The sequence below is a fragment of the Sapajus apella genome, unplaced genomic scaffold (genome assembly GCF_009761245.1).
Source record: "Sapajus apella isolate SASKATOON/1434 unplaced genomic scaffold, GSC_monkey_1.0 scaffold35, whole genome shotgun sequence".
NCBI classification, from domain to species: domain Eukaryota; kingdom Metazoa; phylum Chordata; class Mammalia; order Primates; family Cebidae; genus Sapajus; species Sapajus apella.
The window spans coordinates 3,430,136-3,447,734 of NW_022436975.1; positions in this window are offsets into that span (position 1 = coordinate 3,430,136).

Consider the following 17,599-nt stretch of genomic DNA (forward strand, 5'->3'; position numbering starts at 1 on the left):
TGATTCTGTTATAAAAGGCCACAAGACCCAGGCTTGCTGGGAGACTTCCTTAGTGCCACCCACAGAAGTGGAAGCTGCCTCCTGCTTAAGGAGAGCCTGCCTTTAGCCAGGTGTCTTGCTAAAGTCTAGGAATACCATGATGACCAACACAGAGTATAGATAGTGGTTTATTGACAAGTGAGTGACAAAGACAAGTAAACTGTCACATAGAAAAAATAACAGGCTGAGGCGGGTGGATCACGAGGTCAAGAGATGGAGACCATCCTGGCCAACATGATGAAACCCCGTCTCTACTAAAAAATAAAAAAAATTAGCTGGGCGTGGTTGCACGCGCCTATAATCCCAGCTGCTTGGGAGGCTGAGGCAGGAGAATGGCTTGAACCTGGGAGGCGGAGGTTGCAGTGAGCCGAGATCGCACCACTGTACCCCAGCCTGGCACCTGGCAACACAGCGAGACTCTATCTCCAAAAAAAAAAAAAAAAAAAAGTATAAAGTTGCAAGTTATTTTGCAAACGTAGTGGAGCAGAGCTGAACAAGATGACAACTGAGACCTGAAGTATGAATAGAAGTCCCAGGTAGGTAAGTGTGGGTATGCTACGGTAGCTTTGTGCTTAGCAGCAGAAACTAAAGTTGCTGCTTGTTACAGCATCTCGCTGAGCTGCCATATCTGCTGTCCTCTGCTTACCTTGTATATGGATTTTTCCTTCTATTTGTCCCCACTCACCCTCCCCACACTCATCATAGTAACCATTGGAATAGTCCCTGTAACTTACCTTGGTTATCAGAGCAGAATTCTAGCACAAATCAAGCTAAAACAAACAAACAGTAACCAAACTAGAACACACTTGCCTATAGTTTTTCTTCCTGGTACTTCCTTTACTTGAATTGTAACCATTGCCCTGGTACAAGGTAGAGGTCACTAACCTCTAAAACTCTTCAAATTCACATAAAATTCAAAAGCGCATCTCAGCCATCAATGGCAACCACTAAAGGCCTCTAGATTTAGTGAGCCCTTCTGGGTGCTGCATATCTTAGAAGTTCAAACACATTTATCAGATGGCAGTGGAATGCCTTCTTGTGTGGTGGGGCTGGGTGATAAGGTTATAGAAATGAAAATGCAGTTAAAGCATCAACTTTGTGGCTTTCTGTAGCCGCATTCTACCACCATAATGGCTTACCAGGGTTTGTCAAAAAGAAAGTACTCTTTCTTCTTGGCCTATTGGAACCCTTTGCACTAGGAAGGAATGATCTACAGCAAGCCAGAACATAATGTTCAGTGTTGTGATGAACTCCAACTAGCACCTAGGCAGGTACACCTGGTAGACTGGGAGAATAATTGCCCAGAAAGCAGAGTACATTATCTCTAGAATGATGTTTACTTGGTGGACATATTCCCTTGCTGCTAGTCTATAAGCTGACCAGTTGCTACCCTACAGTTTGCTGAAAGGAGCAGAATGAAACCTAGGGCTTAGACTTTCTTATTAAATTTATCTCCTTTGCCCTGCCATGACACACTTTTATAACCACCCAGCTGAATCGCTTACAACTCTACTTGATCCTTCCTATGATTCGCACAATCTATCTGTGTATTGATAAAACACTTCATCTCAGCACTTATCACATGTGGCAATCACTTTTACTTTTCCCTGGATACATGGTTGTATTTTAAAATTTTTAATACTCAGCTCCCTGAAATAGAACTCTTGAGGTCTGCCCCAGTTGACACCTTGAGCCCTCCACATATTGAATCTGACTGCCTTCCTCATCACCTGTTTCTTGGACTCAGCTGTGACCCAATGTCTGATACTCGGTAGGAGCTGTGTACAGCCTTGGATTTCATCTTTGTGCATCTTTGTGTTTCAGGGAGCAAAATGAGGTTTATCATAGGTTTCATTGCCAATATTAATATGTCAATATTATTCCTTAAGGAAAGCTGCTTCCCTTCATTATCTCTCCTACTCCCATTCAGTGTGCTTCTCTCATTAGGATTTAACAGTTTTCTCTCTGTTCACAGGTTGGCAAATAACACTGAAACCATAAATAAAAAAAGTACTGATTGACACAAAAGACAGAATCTAAATCAGACTGAAGGGCAGGGAATCAAAGCAAATAACTTTTAGAAGAAAATTTAGAAGAAAATGTAACAATTATGAAAAGATGAACCAAATTTTCTTATCCAGGAATGGATTAAACACATTAGCTAAGGAAAGAAAAGGAATTCTTGAGTAGCAGGAGAATTCAATGAGTGGTGAAGGAATTGCAAAATTGAAGACAAAGAGAGATGAGGAGAGGAGAAATTTTCACCATCAGTGCAGAAACAGGGGCAATTTAGCTATCATGTTATTTCAATATCATGAGTTTTGTTCTAGCTCTTTAGACATTGTCTATTTTTCTTGTTCCTCTTAATTTGTAGGTGTGGTGTGTTCATTTGTTTTTCAGTTGCCACTTTTTGTATAGCCTTTACTTTAGACACTGATTACCATGCCTAGCACATAATCCCCACAGCCCTGTGTTCAGCTATATCTCTCTCCTATTTGAATTCTTTCTACCGTATCTAATATCACTTTAATTTTAAAACAGGGGAACAGTTTTATGTTATAAAACAGTAGTACCTCTACTTTAATTTTTCTTTTCTGATAATCATGAAAAAAATGATAAAGAATTAAGAACATACCACCTGGACCAGTGAAATAGAATTTGGAGCCTTCTATTATATTAGTAAAACCCTCTTTTGTGAAAAAGATTCAACAACGAAGTTCAATTGTAGACTCAATTTAAGTTCCTGTTTAAGCATCTGATTTTAAGTGCCTTAAAGTATTATGTCTCATTAGAGGATTTTAACCATAGTTTTAAATATAAATAAATTATAAATTTATTCTGTCTAAAGTATTTATTGTCTCTAACATGATATTGAGACAGCCTTCTCAACATGAAGATGATAAAGGTAAAGACCTGTAGGATGATCTCTTCCATGTAATGAATAGTAAATCTATTTTCTCTTCCTTACAATATTTATAATATTCACTGTAGACAGAATGATATAATATAAATATTATTATAAATAAATAAATTATACATAAATATATATTTATGAATAAAGATATAGAAACATAAATAAAAATAGAAATAAAATAAATTTATTCTGTCTATAATAAACATAAAATTTAATGTATTCTACTCATTAAATGAAGTAGGCATAATATTTTGGTGCTATTCATCTCATCTTAAAGCTTAAAGCTTTTCCCTTTGGCTTTCTCTGGTTTCATATTGTTGGGAGTCTACAATATATAGAAAAATATTACTCTTACATAAAACTAAATTTTGAAAGAATTACCAACATAGATGTACTAAAATTGATTTCAACCTCTAGCTCAATTCATGCGGTCTCTCAGAAGTGTCAGCAACTGCCAATTTCTCAATAACGTCCTATCAACTAAATATGCTTTAAGCACCCAAAAACTACTTATGCGCTAAATACTTTTTTTTAGTTTAAGTGTCTATTTCAATACTGCCTTTCTGAGATTCCTAAGGCTAGCAATAACTAAGAAAACTCTTCATAATGCTCTACATTGAGTTTGGTACTTATTTTTAAGTATTTTTAAATTTTACTTTAAAAATTATGTAACATGAACAATTCAGTGGCATTCAAAATATTCATAGTATTGTGCAATTATAAACTGTATTGAATTCTAAAATATTTTTATCAATCCTAAATAAAGCCCAAATTATAATATATTGTGCAATTATAACCTGTATTGAATTCTAAAATGTTTTTATCAATCCTAAATTAAGCAATTTTTCTCCATCTTCTTCTTTCCTTCCTACCTCTGGAAACCAACCATCAGCATCTGTCTTGATGAGTTTATCAATCCGGTTATTTCTTATAAATGAGGTTATACAATATGTGAATTTTTGCCTCTAGTTTCTTTTTTTATTATTTTGTGTCAGGCTTTTTAATAATGTTGTTGCAAGTATCCATATCATGACATGTTCAGTACTACATTTCTTTCTATGGTTGAATAATATTTTATTGTATGCCTATGCCATATTCTGTTTGTTCATTCATCACTTTATGGACATTTGGGCTGTTTCCAGCTTTGGTTAGTGTGAATAGTTCAGCTGTGAACATGTGTGTATATGTACTGGTTTGATTACCTATTTTCAATTCTTTTGCTACACAGTTGACCCTTGAACAACATGAGTTTAAACTGTATGAGTCCACTAATACATGGATTCTTTTCAATGAAAAGTACACTCAGGATGCAATTTTCCCGTCTTGCCTCCCTTTTCACTCCCTCAGCCTCTGTCTCTTCTGAAACAGCAAGATCAACCCCTCCTCTCTCTCTTCCTCCCCTACCTTCTCAACACGAAGATGATGAAGATGACGACTAGTAGGATGATCCTCTTCCATGTAATGAATAGTAAATAAATTTTCTCTTTCTTAAGATTTTCTTAGTAACATTTTCTTTGCCTATCTAACTTTACTGTAAGAATACAATATATAATACATGTAACATGTAAAATATGAGTTAATTGACCATTTATGTTATCAGTAGTGCTTCCAGTCAACAATAGGCTATTAGTAGTTAAGTTTTGCGGAAGTCAGAAACTATATGATGGTTCTTGACAATGTAAGGGGTTGGCACCCTTAACCTCACATCAACTGTATTTGTAAAAGTGCAGAATCACATAATTCTATATTTAAACTTTTGAAAAATAGCCAAACTCTTCTCCATGTAAGCTAAAACATCTTACATTTTTTCCAACCATTTGTGAGGATTCCAGTCATGCCTTAATTTTTTATTTAGATAGATAGATAATGCAATCATAGTGGATGTGATGCAGTATCTGTGGTTTTCATTTATCTAAAGTATAATAATTTTGATTATCTTTTCAGGTATATACTGGCCATTAGAACAACCTTCAAGAAATGTCTACTCAAATCTTTTGTTTGTCTTTATAATTAGATTTAAAAATTATATATTATTAATGTTAGTTTTTTCATGTATATGAGTTACAAATATTTTCTCCCATTCTGTCAGCTATCTTTTTACTTTCTTGGTAATATCCTCTGATACACAACATTTTCTGACTTTGACAAAGTTTAATTTGCCTACTTTTTATTTTGTTGCTGATGTTTTTGGGGTCATATCTAAGGATTCATTGGCACATCTAAAGTCATAAATATTTATTCATTTCTTTCCTAAGAGTATTATGAATTTAGTTTTTGTATTTAAGTTTTTTAACCATTTAAATAAACCCTTCAGATGATTTTAAGTAAAATCTGCTTTAGCTCTTAAAGATTTTGATCCATTTTAAGTAAGTGTTTAGTAAGTGTGAATTAGGTGCTTGATGACATTTTTTTACATGTGACTATTCAAGAAACATTCATTGGTAAGGCTATTTTTTGTACAATGCATGAACATAGCACTTTTATCATAAACTGATTGACTATAAATATATGGATTATGTATGAGTCTATTTCTCTTGATTCAAGATTATTTCTTTGTCTTTGTCACTCTGTTTAGATTACCCTGTCTCTTGTGGATCTCTTTGAGGCTATTCTAATTGGAGTTTGTCACACTTCTTGAATGTGTCATGTCTTTCCTCACATTTACGAAGATTGTGGCTATTATTTCCTCAAATATTCTCACTGCCTCTTTATTTCTCTCTTCTCCTTCTGAGACTCTCACACTGCATATATTGGTCTGCTTGATGGTATCTCACATGTCTCTTAGAATCCATTCATTATTCTTCACTCTTTTAATTTCTTTTGTTCAGCCTGGATAATTTTCATTGCCCTATCTTCACTTTTACAACAGCTTGTTTTCTCTGCTCATATCTGCTGTTGAACTCCTCTAGTAATTTTTTTCATTTCAAAATTGTGATTTTTCAGCTCCAGAATTTTTATTTGGTGGCTTTTATCATTTATATATCTTTATTAATATCCCCATTTTATTTGTACATTATTCTGATTTTCTTTAGTTCTATATCCATTGTTCCCTTTAATTGTTTTTCTTTTTATTTTTTTGAGGTTGAGTCTCACTCTGTTGCCCATGCTGGAGTGCAGTGGCGCGATGTTGGCTCACTGCAATCTCTGCCTCCCATGTTCAAGTACTTCTCATGCCTCAACCTCTATAGTAGCTGGGACTACAGGCGCATGCCACTATACCTGACTAATTTTTGTATTTTTAGTAGAGATGGGGTTTTATCATGTTTCCCAGGCTGGTGTCAAACTCCTGATCTCAGGTGATCTACCTGCCTTGGCCTCCCAAAGTGCTGAGATTACAGGCATGAGCCACCACCCATGGCCCCTTTGATTCTTTGAGTATATATAAGTTATTAGATTTCAAGTATTTGTCTAGTAAGTCCAATGTTTGGGTTACTTCATGGATGATCTCTATCAATTTTCATTCTTTGAATGGGCCGTACTTTCTCTTTCCTTTGTGTGCCTTGCTATTTTTTGTTGAACACTGAATATTTGAATATTGTTATGTATTAACTCTGATACCTTAGTTTCTCTGCTTCCAGGGGCTTGCTGTTTTTAATTATTGAAAATGATAGTTTTCTACTGAGTTTTCCAAATGTCTTCACAAAGGTGGTATTCCTTGTTATATACAGTCATTTTTTACTGAGCTTTCCAAATTGTCCTTGCAAAGGTTGTATTCTTCATCGTGTGCAGTCATTAAATCTCTTACTTTATCTAGTTTTCAACTATCATCTGGATAGGGATTTACTTAAATAGCAGAAACTAAGAAATTTTTAAAAATAACAAATCATTTCTCCTTGACTTTGCACATTGCCTGTGTACTGGAGGTCTTTCCCAACACCCAGCCAGGATGTTTACTACTCTGTCTTAGACTTCCTTTCTGGCTTTCACTGAGTTGAGAGTTCAGTCATGGCTGAAATGTTATGAACCTCAGGTCTTTTCTGAGCATGAATCTTGCTACTGGCCATCACGAGGTTTTCTAAATTCCCCAAGAGATATAGGTGCTTTTGTATTTCTAAAAGAAATTCTTTTCAAATTATTCTAATCACGATTCAAGTTCTGTAGTCTATTTTATGTCTCAGCTGTAGTCTTTTGCCTTAGTTTGGTACAGATTTTTTGTTTACAGTGTTTGTAAGTGATTCCTAACAGCTTTCTTCCCTGAGTAAATTCTGAATTAAGTCAAATAGCAATGAGTTAATTACATCAGTCCTTCAGGTAGCAGCCAGGCAGGTTAGAACAGACCAACATAATAATTTTAAAATAAGGTTCATGCTATTCCTTTTGGGACCAGGGACCATGATCTCTCAGGTGACATGCGGACTTATCTCTTCCAGACTGCCACTGACCCAGGGTTGGGGTGAGGCAAGACCAATCAAAAATACCACAAAGCTTTCCTACCAGTTTAAAGTTCCCTTTTTCTTTATTCAGCATTTGTTTGGTTTCTATAAACCTTTGACTGTTTTCTAGAGCTCTGACACAATTTGTTTTTTTAAAGTTTCTACTTGCTTTTTGATGTGCCTGTGAAGAGATTGGTGTTTGCAACTGCCTAGCCTAAAATTTTTCTGATATACACTCATAACTGTGTGTGTTTTTCCTTTTGCCTATTTTCTAACAGTTAAAACAATAGGTATTAAAACCACTATAATATAAATGTCTTCATTTTGTACCTTCTAAACTATATTAAAATAAAATATTAATATATTTTTTCAGGAAAATTTATTTTTTCTATGTAATGGACCTTGACCATAAATATATATATTTTTTCTCTGACTCAATTTTTTTAACTTTGTCTCCAAAAAGTATGAAATTGTCTTCTCTATACCCCTGAATTAAATGTTGCCTGGGTTTTATGATTACTATAGGTATAGAAAAGAGTTGCATTTGTTCAATATTGAAAGCTTTCCACAGTAATCGAAATAATTTTAAGAAAATATTTTAAACAAGACACGATACTTATTGGCTGTTCATTTTATTTCCTATGATTAAGAAGACACCTATAATTTTACATATATTTGTGTGACAAATCAAGGTGTTCCCAATTGGTGCACTTGTACAAATACATACATTTGTGAATATTAAACACTGTATTCAGATAATCAGTACATATAATATTCTATAACTATATTATTTAACTAAATTTTTAAACTGCAAGTCTCAACATCAATTTTACATTGAATCAGCTTGAACTTGTTTTGAAACATTTGCACTGAACTTCTTTTATTTTAGAATAATACGGCATTTCTCAAAAGGACCCACTTTTTAATAACACCACAATGAGAGTTGAATTTCAACATAAATTTTTAAAGAAACACATAATAAAACCATAGCGGCATGTAAAAGGCAAGGGAAGACACAGTCTGAAGAGACAAAAGAATCCTGACGACCACAGTACAGTAGGATACCCCTGTTGGAGATATCAGATAGAAACTATAAATGACCATCATTAGCATGTTTAAAGCTTAGTCTAGTGGGAAAAAAAAAAAAACATAGGATAATGTAAGCAAAGAGATGAAACTACTAAGAAAGAATAAAATGGAAATGTAAGATAATAAAAAGTATGACATCATAAATAAGGAGTACCTTCATGGACACACTAACGGCCTGGATAAGGCCAAAGGAAGAATCAATGTTTCTGAACGTCTTATTTACACAAAAGTTTTAAAAACTGTACTGAAGTTTTTATATTCCTACACATTTTCTCTATTATTAAGACCTTACATTAGTATGATAGATTTGTCACAGATAGTAAACTAATATTAATATATTAACAATAAGTACACTTGATCTTAGCCAAAAGGTTGAGAAGAGAGAAATAGAAATGCCATTTGACCCAGCAATCCCATTACTGGGTATATATCCAGAGGATTATAAATTGTTCTATTATAAAAACACATGCACACATACATTCATTATGGCACTGTTCACAATAACAAAGACCTGAAGCTAATCCAAATCCAAACCAAATGCCCACTGATGATAGACTGGACAAGGAAAATGTGGCACATATACACCATGGAATACTATGCAGCCATAAAAAATGATGAGTTCGTGTCCTTTGTAGGAACATGGATGAATCTGGAAACCATCATTCTCAGCAAACTGACACAAGAACAGAAAATCAAACACCACATGTTCTTACACATAGGCAGATGTTGAACAATGAGAACACATGGACATAGGGAGGGGAGCATCACACACTGGGGTCTGTTGGGGGGAATAAGGGAGGGACAGCAGGGAGTAGGGAGGTTGAGGAGGGATAACATGGGGAGAAATGCCAGATATAGGTGACAGGGGGATGGAGGCAGCAAACTACATTGCCATGAATGTACCTATGCAACAATCCTGCATGATCTGCACATGTACCCCAGAACCTAAAGTGCAATGAAATATATATATTTAAAAAAATTAAGTTCATACTTTATTTACTTTTCATTAATTTTTAGCTAGTGTACTTTTTAAAATTCCCTGTTCTATCCCAGAACATTATATTTAGTAATTGAATTGTTAATTTTTGTAAAGTTAAAATTCACAACTTTTTAAATAAATTATACTTTTGGTATTGTAGTTTAATTTTAAATTTCAAGTTTAAAGACAAATCTTTTCTATTTTTTCCATGCCATTATTATAGTTTTTCATTTTACATTAAGTTTAATATTCATTTAAGTTAATTGCTATGCAAATGTCATATTTATATATAGGATTATTTTGTCATATGAATGTCCAGTTTCTCTCATCACCATTTTTTGAAAACATTGTACTTTTCCCCACTGTATTTTCTTTGATCCTTGTCAAAGATCATTTCTTTGTCAGAGATATTTATGTGAATTCTTTCTGGACTCTTTATTCTGTGTCATTAATTCAATATCAAGGAATTTTACTAATTTTATGGTAAGTCTTGAATTCAGACAATGTGAATCCTCCTATCTTACTCTTTTATTTTCAGAATTATATTGGCTCTTTTAAATCCTTTGCCTGAAGATATTAAGAAAATTTATAAATGGGTTACTCATTACAAAAGAGGCCTCAGAGAGAGTTTGCCTCTCTGGCCTTTCCGCCTTCCTCCATCTATGTGAGGACACGGCAAAAAGGTGCCATCTTAGATGCACCTCGCCAGACACCAAACCTGCCAGCAGCCTGCTTTTAGACTTCCATACTCCAAAACTGTAAGAAGTAAATATATATTGTTTATAAATTATCAAGTCTGTGGTATTTTGTTATAACAGAATAAATAGACTAAGATTAATGCCTTGTAATTTTTACTAGTAATTAGACCACTTATCAGGGAGTAGGAATTGAGGTAAATAGCACTTTACTGTCAGTAATTACATTGATTTGGCTAAAAGTTGGGTTGTGTTGGTTGTTTTAAATATAAGTACAAGCACTATTCACAGCAGCTAAGATATTAAATCAAACCAAGCGTCCAACAACAGATAAATACATAAAAATGTGGTAAATATACACAATGGGAATACTATACAGGCGTAAAAAGGAATAAAATCCTGTCATTCACATCAATATGGATGAAACTGGAGGACATTATACTAGGTGAAACAAGCCAGGAACAAAGAGTTAACCACCACGTTCTCATTCACATGTGGCTAAAAAAAATTGATCTCATAAAAAGTATTACAAGGGATATTAGAAGCTTGGATGAGTAGGGAGAAGAGGGGATAGGGAGAGTTCGGTTAAAAGATAAAAAATGGTCCAGGTGCAGTGGCTCATGCCTGTAATCCCAGCACTTTGGGAGGCTGAGGCGAGCTCCTGCCTGAGCTCGGGAGTTTGTGACCAGCCTGGACAACACGGTGAAACCCTGTGTCTACTAAAGTACAAAAACATTAGCCTGGCGTGGTGGCATGTGCCTGTAGTCCCAGCTACTGAGGAGGCTGAATTGCTTGAACCCAGGAGGCAGAGCTTGCAGTGAGCTGAGATCACACCACTGCACACTCCAGCCTGGCGACAGAGAGAGACTCCATCTCAAAAAAGTAAAAATAAATAAAAATAAAGATAGCTAAATAGAAGGAATTAGTTCAGCATTCTAAAGCACTGTAGAATGGCTATAGTAACAATACTATATTATATAGTTTTAAATATCTAGAAAGAAGATATTATTGGATGTTCTCAACACTAAGAAATGATAAAGGTATATTATAAATGCTAATTGCTGTGATCAAATCACTATTCATTATATGTATTACAGCAACACTATGTACCCTATAAATATATGCAGTTATATATGTAAATTTAAAAAGTTAACAATATTAAATAAGTATCAGTCTTCAAAGTGCTCTAGTGTCATTGTGTTTGTCTTTCTTCTTGACTATGAGCTTCTGTCTTGAATGAATCAAGCATCTCCAGAGAAACAAAATCAATAGGATAGAGTGTGTGTGTGTGTGTGTGTGTGTGTGTGTGTGTGTGTGTGTGTGTACATGCATAGGAATCTGCAGGGTGGGCCACTCGTTTGAAAATCCAGGAAATGTAGTTCATGTTCAAAGACTGTCCGCGCCCATAATTCCCTTTCCCTTTTCCTCAGGGAAGTCAATCACTCTGTTCTATTTAGGTCTTCAGCTGATGAGATCATGCCTACCCAAATATGTATGACAAGTTGCTTTACTCAAAGTCCACTGATGTAAACATAAATCTCATCCAAAAACACCCTTACAGAAACATCCAAGATAACGTTCTACCAAATACCTGGGCTCTGTGGCTTAGCCAAATTGATATATAAAATTAACTGTCACCTATCCATACTGCTCTCAGAGACTTTCAGAGAGAGTCTGTGTCTTACAGCTCCTTCAGCTGTCATGCACTGTTACCATACTGGATCTCTATTGGTGTGATGACATAGTTACAAGGGAGGAGCTTTCCATAATGTTCCAATTAAATACCAGTATTTTATTGGACTTAGTCTTGGGGGCTCCAATCTTTATTAGTTTATTCAGTACAATAGTTACACGTCCTCCTCTGGCTCCTCCTCACCTCCTTGTCTGCAACCTTTCCAATGTATTCATTTGAATTATTAGCTCTTGGGGCCTATGGGCTCCCCTCCGACAAGGTGATACTAGAAGCCTGGGGAAGGCAGGTGTGTGGTGGGATTAATTTCTCTCTCCAAACTGAGATAAAGTTTTAGAATTGGTTTCTGGCATCTTTTGTTTTTCACAACAGTTACTTTTTCCTTCTTCTGTCAGAGCCAGGAGATCCTCACATGAAGAACACAGTAAGATTCCTACAGAGGAAGCCCATGAAATCCCCCCACCAAATTGTGACCAAGTGGTTTCTCACTCATGCTAGTTAGTATTCAGGCTCCAGCTATCCACCAAAATGACCTTTCAGGTGTTCCCATTGGTTTATCTCTCCTGCAACCTCTGCCGCGGTGAAACAGCCCTTTACCTCTCCATATCCACCTGTCTCTCCATATTTTGAATAGGCGGTTTGCCTTGTTAATTCTGGATTGTAGATCAATAATTTTCCAAGTGCTCTTTGAAAGTTCTGATAACATTCACAGTAAGAAGAAATCATATCACAGGACTGTGAATGCATCAGCAGCTCCGGCTTTTCCTAAGAAGAAAAAATTTTTATATGTGACATGCATAAAATCCAGTCATTCAAAAAATATTTGAATTATCTGGAAGAAATTTTGCTAAAGAAAATATATAATTTAAACATTTAGTCTTATCAAATATTTTTAATTGTGGTTCACATGGTATTGTTTCTTTTAAAAGTCAGTAAGCCATTTTCATCTTGAATTATTTTGTCTGTCGTTTTAATAAATATCTCATACTGGTTTTATTTGAATAATACTATTAAGAATTCACCATTTAAGATCAAGTTTCTCACTCCCAAAATATGTATTTTCAGTCATCTATCTTTTCACATTTGAGATGCAAACACAATATTTTCCCAAATATTTGTTAAATTCCTGGAAGACTGACTCAGACATTCTATCCTATGAAGTCTTTATAAAATCTACTGAAGATGTGTGAACCGTTGAATTAACAGTTTTATTGAAGATAAATGGAAGATTAACTTTGTGTTTACACATTTTAAATGGAAGAAAGTTCTTTTTTACCTGATGTGTTTGATGCAAAATTTATCCTGGAGAGAGGAGGTTAATCTACGTTATCTACCTTTCCATTTAAAAAATGTCAGGGAGCATTGCAGGGCACGATGTGGATAGGTAAAAGTAGTGTTGGAAATAACTTTTAATTTTACTTTGGTAGGTGGATTAATTATCTTACACCAAGACACTGAATAACATATTTTATTTGTTTTGCTTTACTTTATTCCAGTAGCTTGTAAATAATTAAATGTCAAAAGGAAATACTGTTATTATTTCAAGCTAAATTGAATATTTTCCTTGCAATATTAAATTTAATAGTGCTTAAAAACAATGGCATATGTCACATAACTCCAGGGCTATTTAAATGCTTTAGAGCATAAAAAAAGAAAAAAGAAATTAACTTTGCCCTAAGTTAAAAGGTATAATAAATAACTAAACCATATAAAAATTTTACCAAATAGACTAGATCAATCTCACTTTAAATATCAATGCACACTTTTCCAACTGAATAGAAACAAATAAAATCAAATTACACATTAAAACAATAGTATATCATAACCAAATCGGACTGATTTCAGGAATAGAAAGTTGATCATAATTAAGAAATCCATTATAAGAATATGACACCAAACAACCAATCAAAAGTTAAATAAAATAAAGATTCATTCACTTTATTTAATATGCAGAAGCCCTATCCTCAGTCTAAAAGTCAGCATAATGTTTATGTACTTATTTAATCTTCTGCTAAAGTCAGCAGCCACGCCAGAAAGGTCATCTAGCTAAAATGGCAAAGTAGGGAGTCCCATGGGCTTCTCGTTTTTTGGAAACCCTGAAAAAAATAGCAAAACTGTCAGAATCAACTTTACTGTAACTCTGAAAAAGAGCAAGAGGTTTGCAACACTAATTGAGTACTTAACAAAAAAAAAACGGGTACTTAAACATGATAGAAAATATTTGTAGCATTTTAAGTTAGTCTTATTGGATCCCATTTCCTTAGCAAAGTAGTGGTCTTGAAGATGGTAATCTCAGTAGGTATTTGGTTATGAAAGAAGAACAGTAGACTTTACTCTCAGGGACTTTTGTTTGTCTGTTTTGACCTATCTTAGGGTACTCTGATTGATATGAGGCACTTGCCTTTGTTTAGCTAATTCAAACTCTGACAGAGTACAAAAGGGTTCTAAGTGAATGGCATTGCTGGAGACCTTTATAAGGGAAATTAATAAGCTGCTTTTGCCTTGGATAAAAAAATACAGTTCAGACTTACAATAGACAAGCCTTAGAGAAAAAGCTGAAGATTGTAAATTTGGAGAACATAGACTCAAAAAGCTCCTTTATAACCTGTAAACAAATATCTCTTAAATATATAGAAAAATATTCTCAATTAAATATCACTAAACTAAGTAGAACTGCATATGCAAATTTCCACACCATTAACAAGAATGGTCTAGGAATGCAAGTGCAGTTCAACATGAAAACCAATCATGTAACACACCACATTAATAGAACAAAGAGGAAAACACATTATTATCTCTACTGATGCAGGAAAAGCATCTGACAAACTCCATCGTTCTTTTATGATAAGACATTATACAAAGTAGAAATAATAGAATAGAATTATCTCACCTGATAAAGAGCCTTTATGAAACTCTACACCAAGTTTCATTCTTAATATTGAAAGCCTAAAACTTTTCTAAGATCAGGAACATATCACACTTGACTTATTTTACCTCTTCTGTTCAAACATAAATTGTACTAGAAGTTTTTGCCAGTGCAATGGAGCATAAAGAAAAAATAAAAGGCATAAATGTTGAAAAGAAAAACTAAAAATGTCTTTGTTTACAAATGATGTTATCCTCTATGAAGAAAATGCTTAATAATATATACACACAATAATATGCACGCACATTTATTAGATGCAATAAATGACTTTAGACAAGTTACAGGATACCATATCAATGACTAAATATCATTGAATTTCTAGATACTGCCAATGAACAATCAATACATAAAATTAAGAAAACAATTACACATTCAATAGAATTCAAAATAATAAAATACAAACAAGTTAAACCAAAGAAATGTAATATTTGCACACTGACAACTGCAAAATATTGCTAAAAGAAATCTAAAAAGTTCTAAGTAAATGGAAAGCCATCTTATGTTCATGGATTAGAAGACGTAATATGGTCATAATTGAAACACTCCACAAAAAAATCTTCAGGGGCAATTCAATTTCTATCAATATCCTAATGGCCACTCTCTATCTCTCTTTCAGAAATGAACAAGCCAATACTAATATTTCTAAAGGATTGCCAGGGCTGCTGACTAACTAAAACAATCTTGAAAAAAAAAAAAAGAGCAAAGTTGGAGGCAGGAACAATACCACAAATTTCAAGAATATTATTGAAAAACTATGAAGCAAGAGAAACAGAATAGCACTGGCATAAAGACAGACATATAAAGCAAGGGAGTGTCTTTGTGGTATAAATTTGTGGCCAACTTATCTTTGACAAGAATGTCAACACCACTTACTGTGAAAGTAAGTCGTCTCTTCAATAAACAGTGCCAAGAAAATGAAACATCCAAATATAAAAGAATAAAGTTGCACTCCTCTCTCTCAATACATACAAACATTAACTCAAAAGGTTAAATATGTAAATGTAAGAGCTAAAATTTCTTACTCTTCGTAGAAATCATAGAGGGTTCATTTGGCAGTGACACCAAAAGCATGAGAAACAAAAGAAAAAATATATTAATAAGACAAATTTAAAAAATAATTTATTCTTAAAAAATAAAACAGAGAAAATACATACAAATCATATATCTGACATAGATCTATATTTAGAATATATAAGAAACTCATTGCTCAACAATGCGAAAACAAACAACTCAATAAATACAATGAGTAAAAAGTCTAGAGAGTTACCTCCCTAAAGAAGACATAAGGAGAGAAAATGAACATAAAAAGATCTTCAAAATTATGTATCATCACAGAATTGTGAGTTAAAACATTGAGATACCAATAGGCACCTGTTCTGATGTCTGTAATACAAAACACTGCCAAAATAAAATATGACGTGGGCAGCAAAATTGTCATCACAACATACTTTCTGTAATTGTATCCAAGCTCACTATCCTTTATTTTGGATGATCAAAGGTATCTCAAACTAGGAATAAAATATTTTTTAAAACTCATTGATTTAAATATTTCCTCCTTTGATTATGGTCAGATTTCTACACATGCTGTAAAAATATGTGAGATTATTAGAATTTATAAAAAAAAACTCATAAAGTAATGTTTCTTAACCAAAATAAAACAATGCAGAATAATAAAATTGACTTTCCCTATGGCAGATGAACTATTCTTTTCGTCTTTTCAATAGGTATGCATATGTGCAAGCTTATTAGATGGGCATATTAAATGATGCTGAAATTTGATCCTGTAATGATTCCATTCCCCAAGTAATAAACATATGACCCAATAGGTAGATTTTTAAATCTTGCCTCACCGCTCTCCCTCTCCCCTTTTGGAGTCCCCAGTGACTATCATTCCCATCTTTCTGTCCATGTGTATCCAGTATTTACCTCCCACTTAAAAGTGAGAATTTGTAGTATTTTGTTTTCTGTTTCTGTGCTAATTTGCTTAGGTTAAACATAAGAATACAAAACCAGCTTCATCTAGGCTGCTGCAAAGGACATGGATTTGCGTTTTTTTATGACTGTATAGGATTCTATTGTGTGTATGTACCACATTTTCTTTATTCAGTCCACTGTTGTTGGGCACATAGGTTGATTCCATGTGTTTGCTATTGTGAATAGGGCAATAAATATACGACTACAGGTATCTTTTCACTAAAATGATTTATTTTCCTGTGGGTATATATCCAGTAACTGGATTGCTGAGTCAAGCGGTAATCGACCCAGCAATCCAATTACTCCTTATGGTTCTATGTAAAATCTCCAAACATCTAATTTTTCAACTTCTTTTTTTGAGACAGTCTCACTCTGTCACCCAGGCTGGCATGCAATGGCCCAATCTCTGCTCACTGCAACCTCCCCCTCCCAAATTCAAGTGATTCTCCTGCTTGAGCCTCGTTAGTAGCTGGGACTACAGTCATGCACCACCACAACCAGCTAATTTTTATAATTTTAGTAGAGAGGAAGTTGCACTATGTTGCCAAGGCTGATCTCGAACTCCTGATCTCTTGATCCACCCGCCTCAGCCTCTCAAAGTGCTGGGATTACATGGGTGAACCATGGCATTTTTTTTTTTTTTAAGACAGAGTCTGTCTCTGTCACCAGGCGCCAGCCTGGAGTGCAGTGGCAAGACCTCAGCTCACTGCAACCTCCACCTCCCGGGTTCAAGCAATTCTCGTGCCTCAGACTCCCGAGTATCTGGGACTACAGGCGCATGCCACCACTCCCAACTAATTTTTTTTGTATTTTTAGTAGAGACAGGGTTTCACCATGTTGGCCTGGATAGTCTCGGTCTCTTGACCTTGTGATCCGCCTGCCTCAACCTCTCAAAGTGCTGGGATTACAGGCGTGAGCCA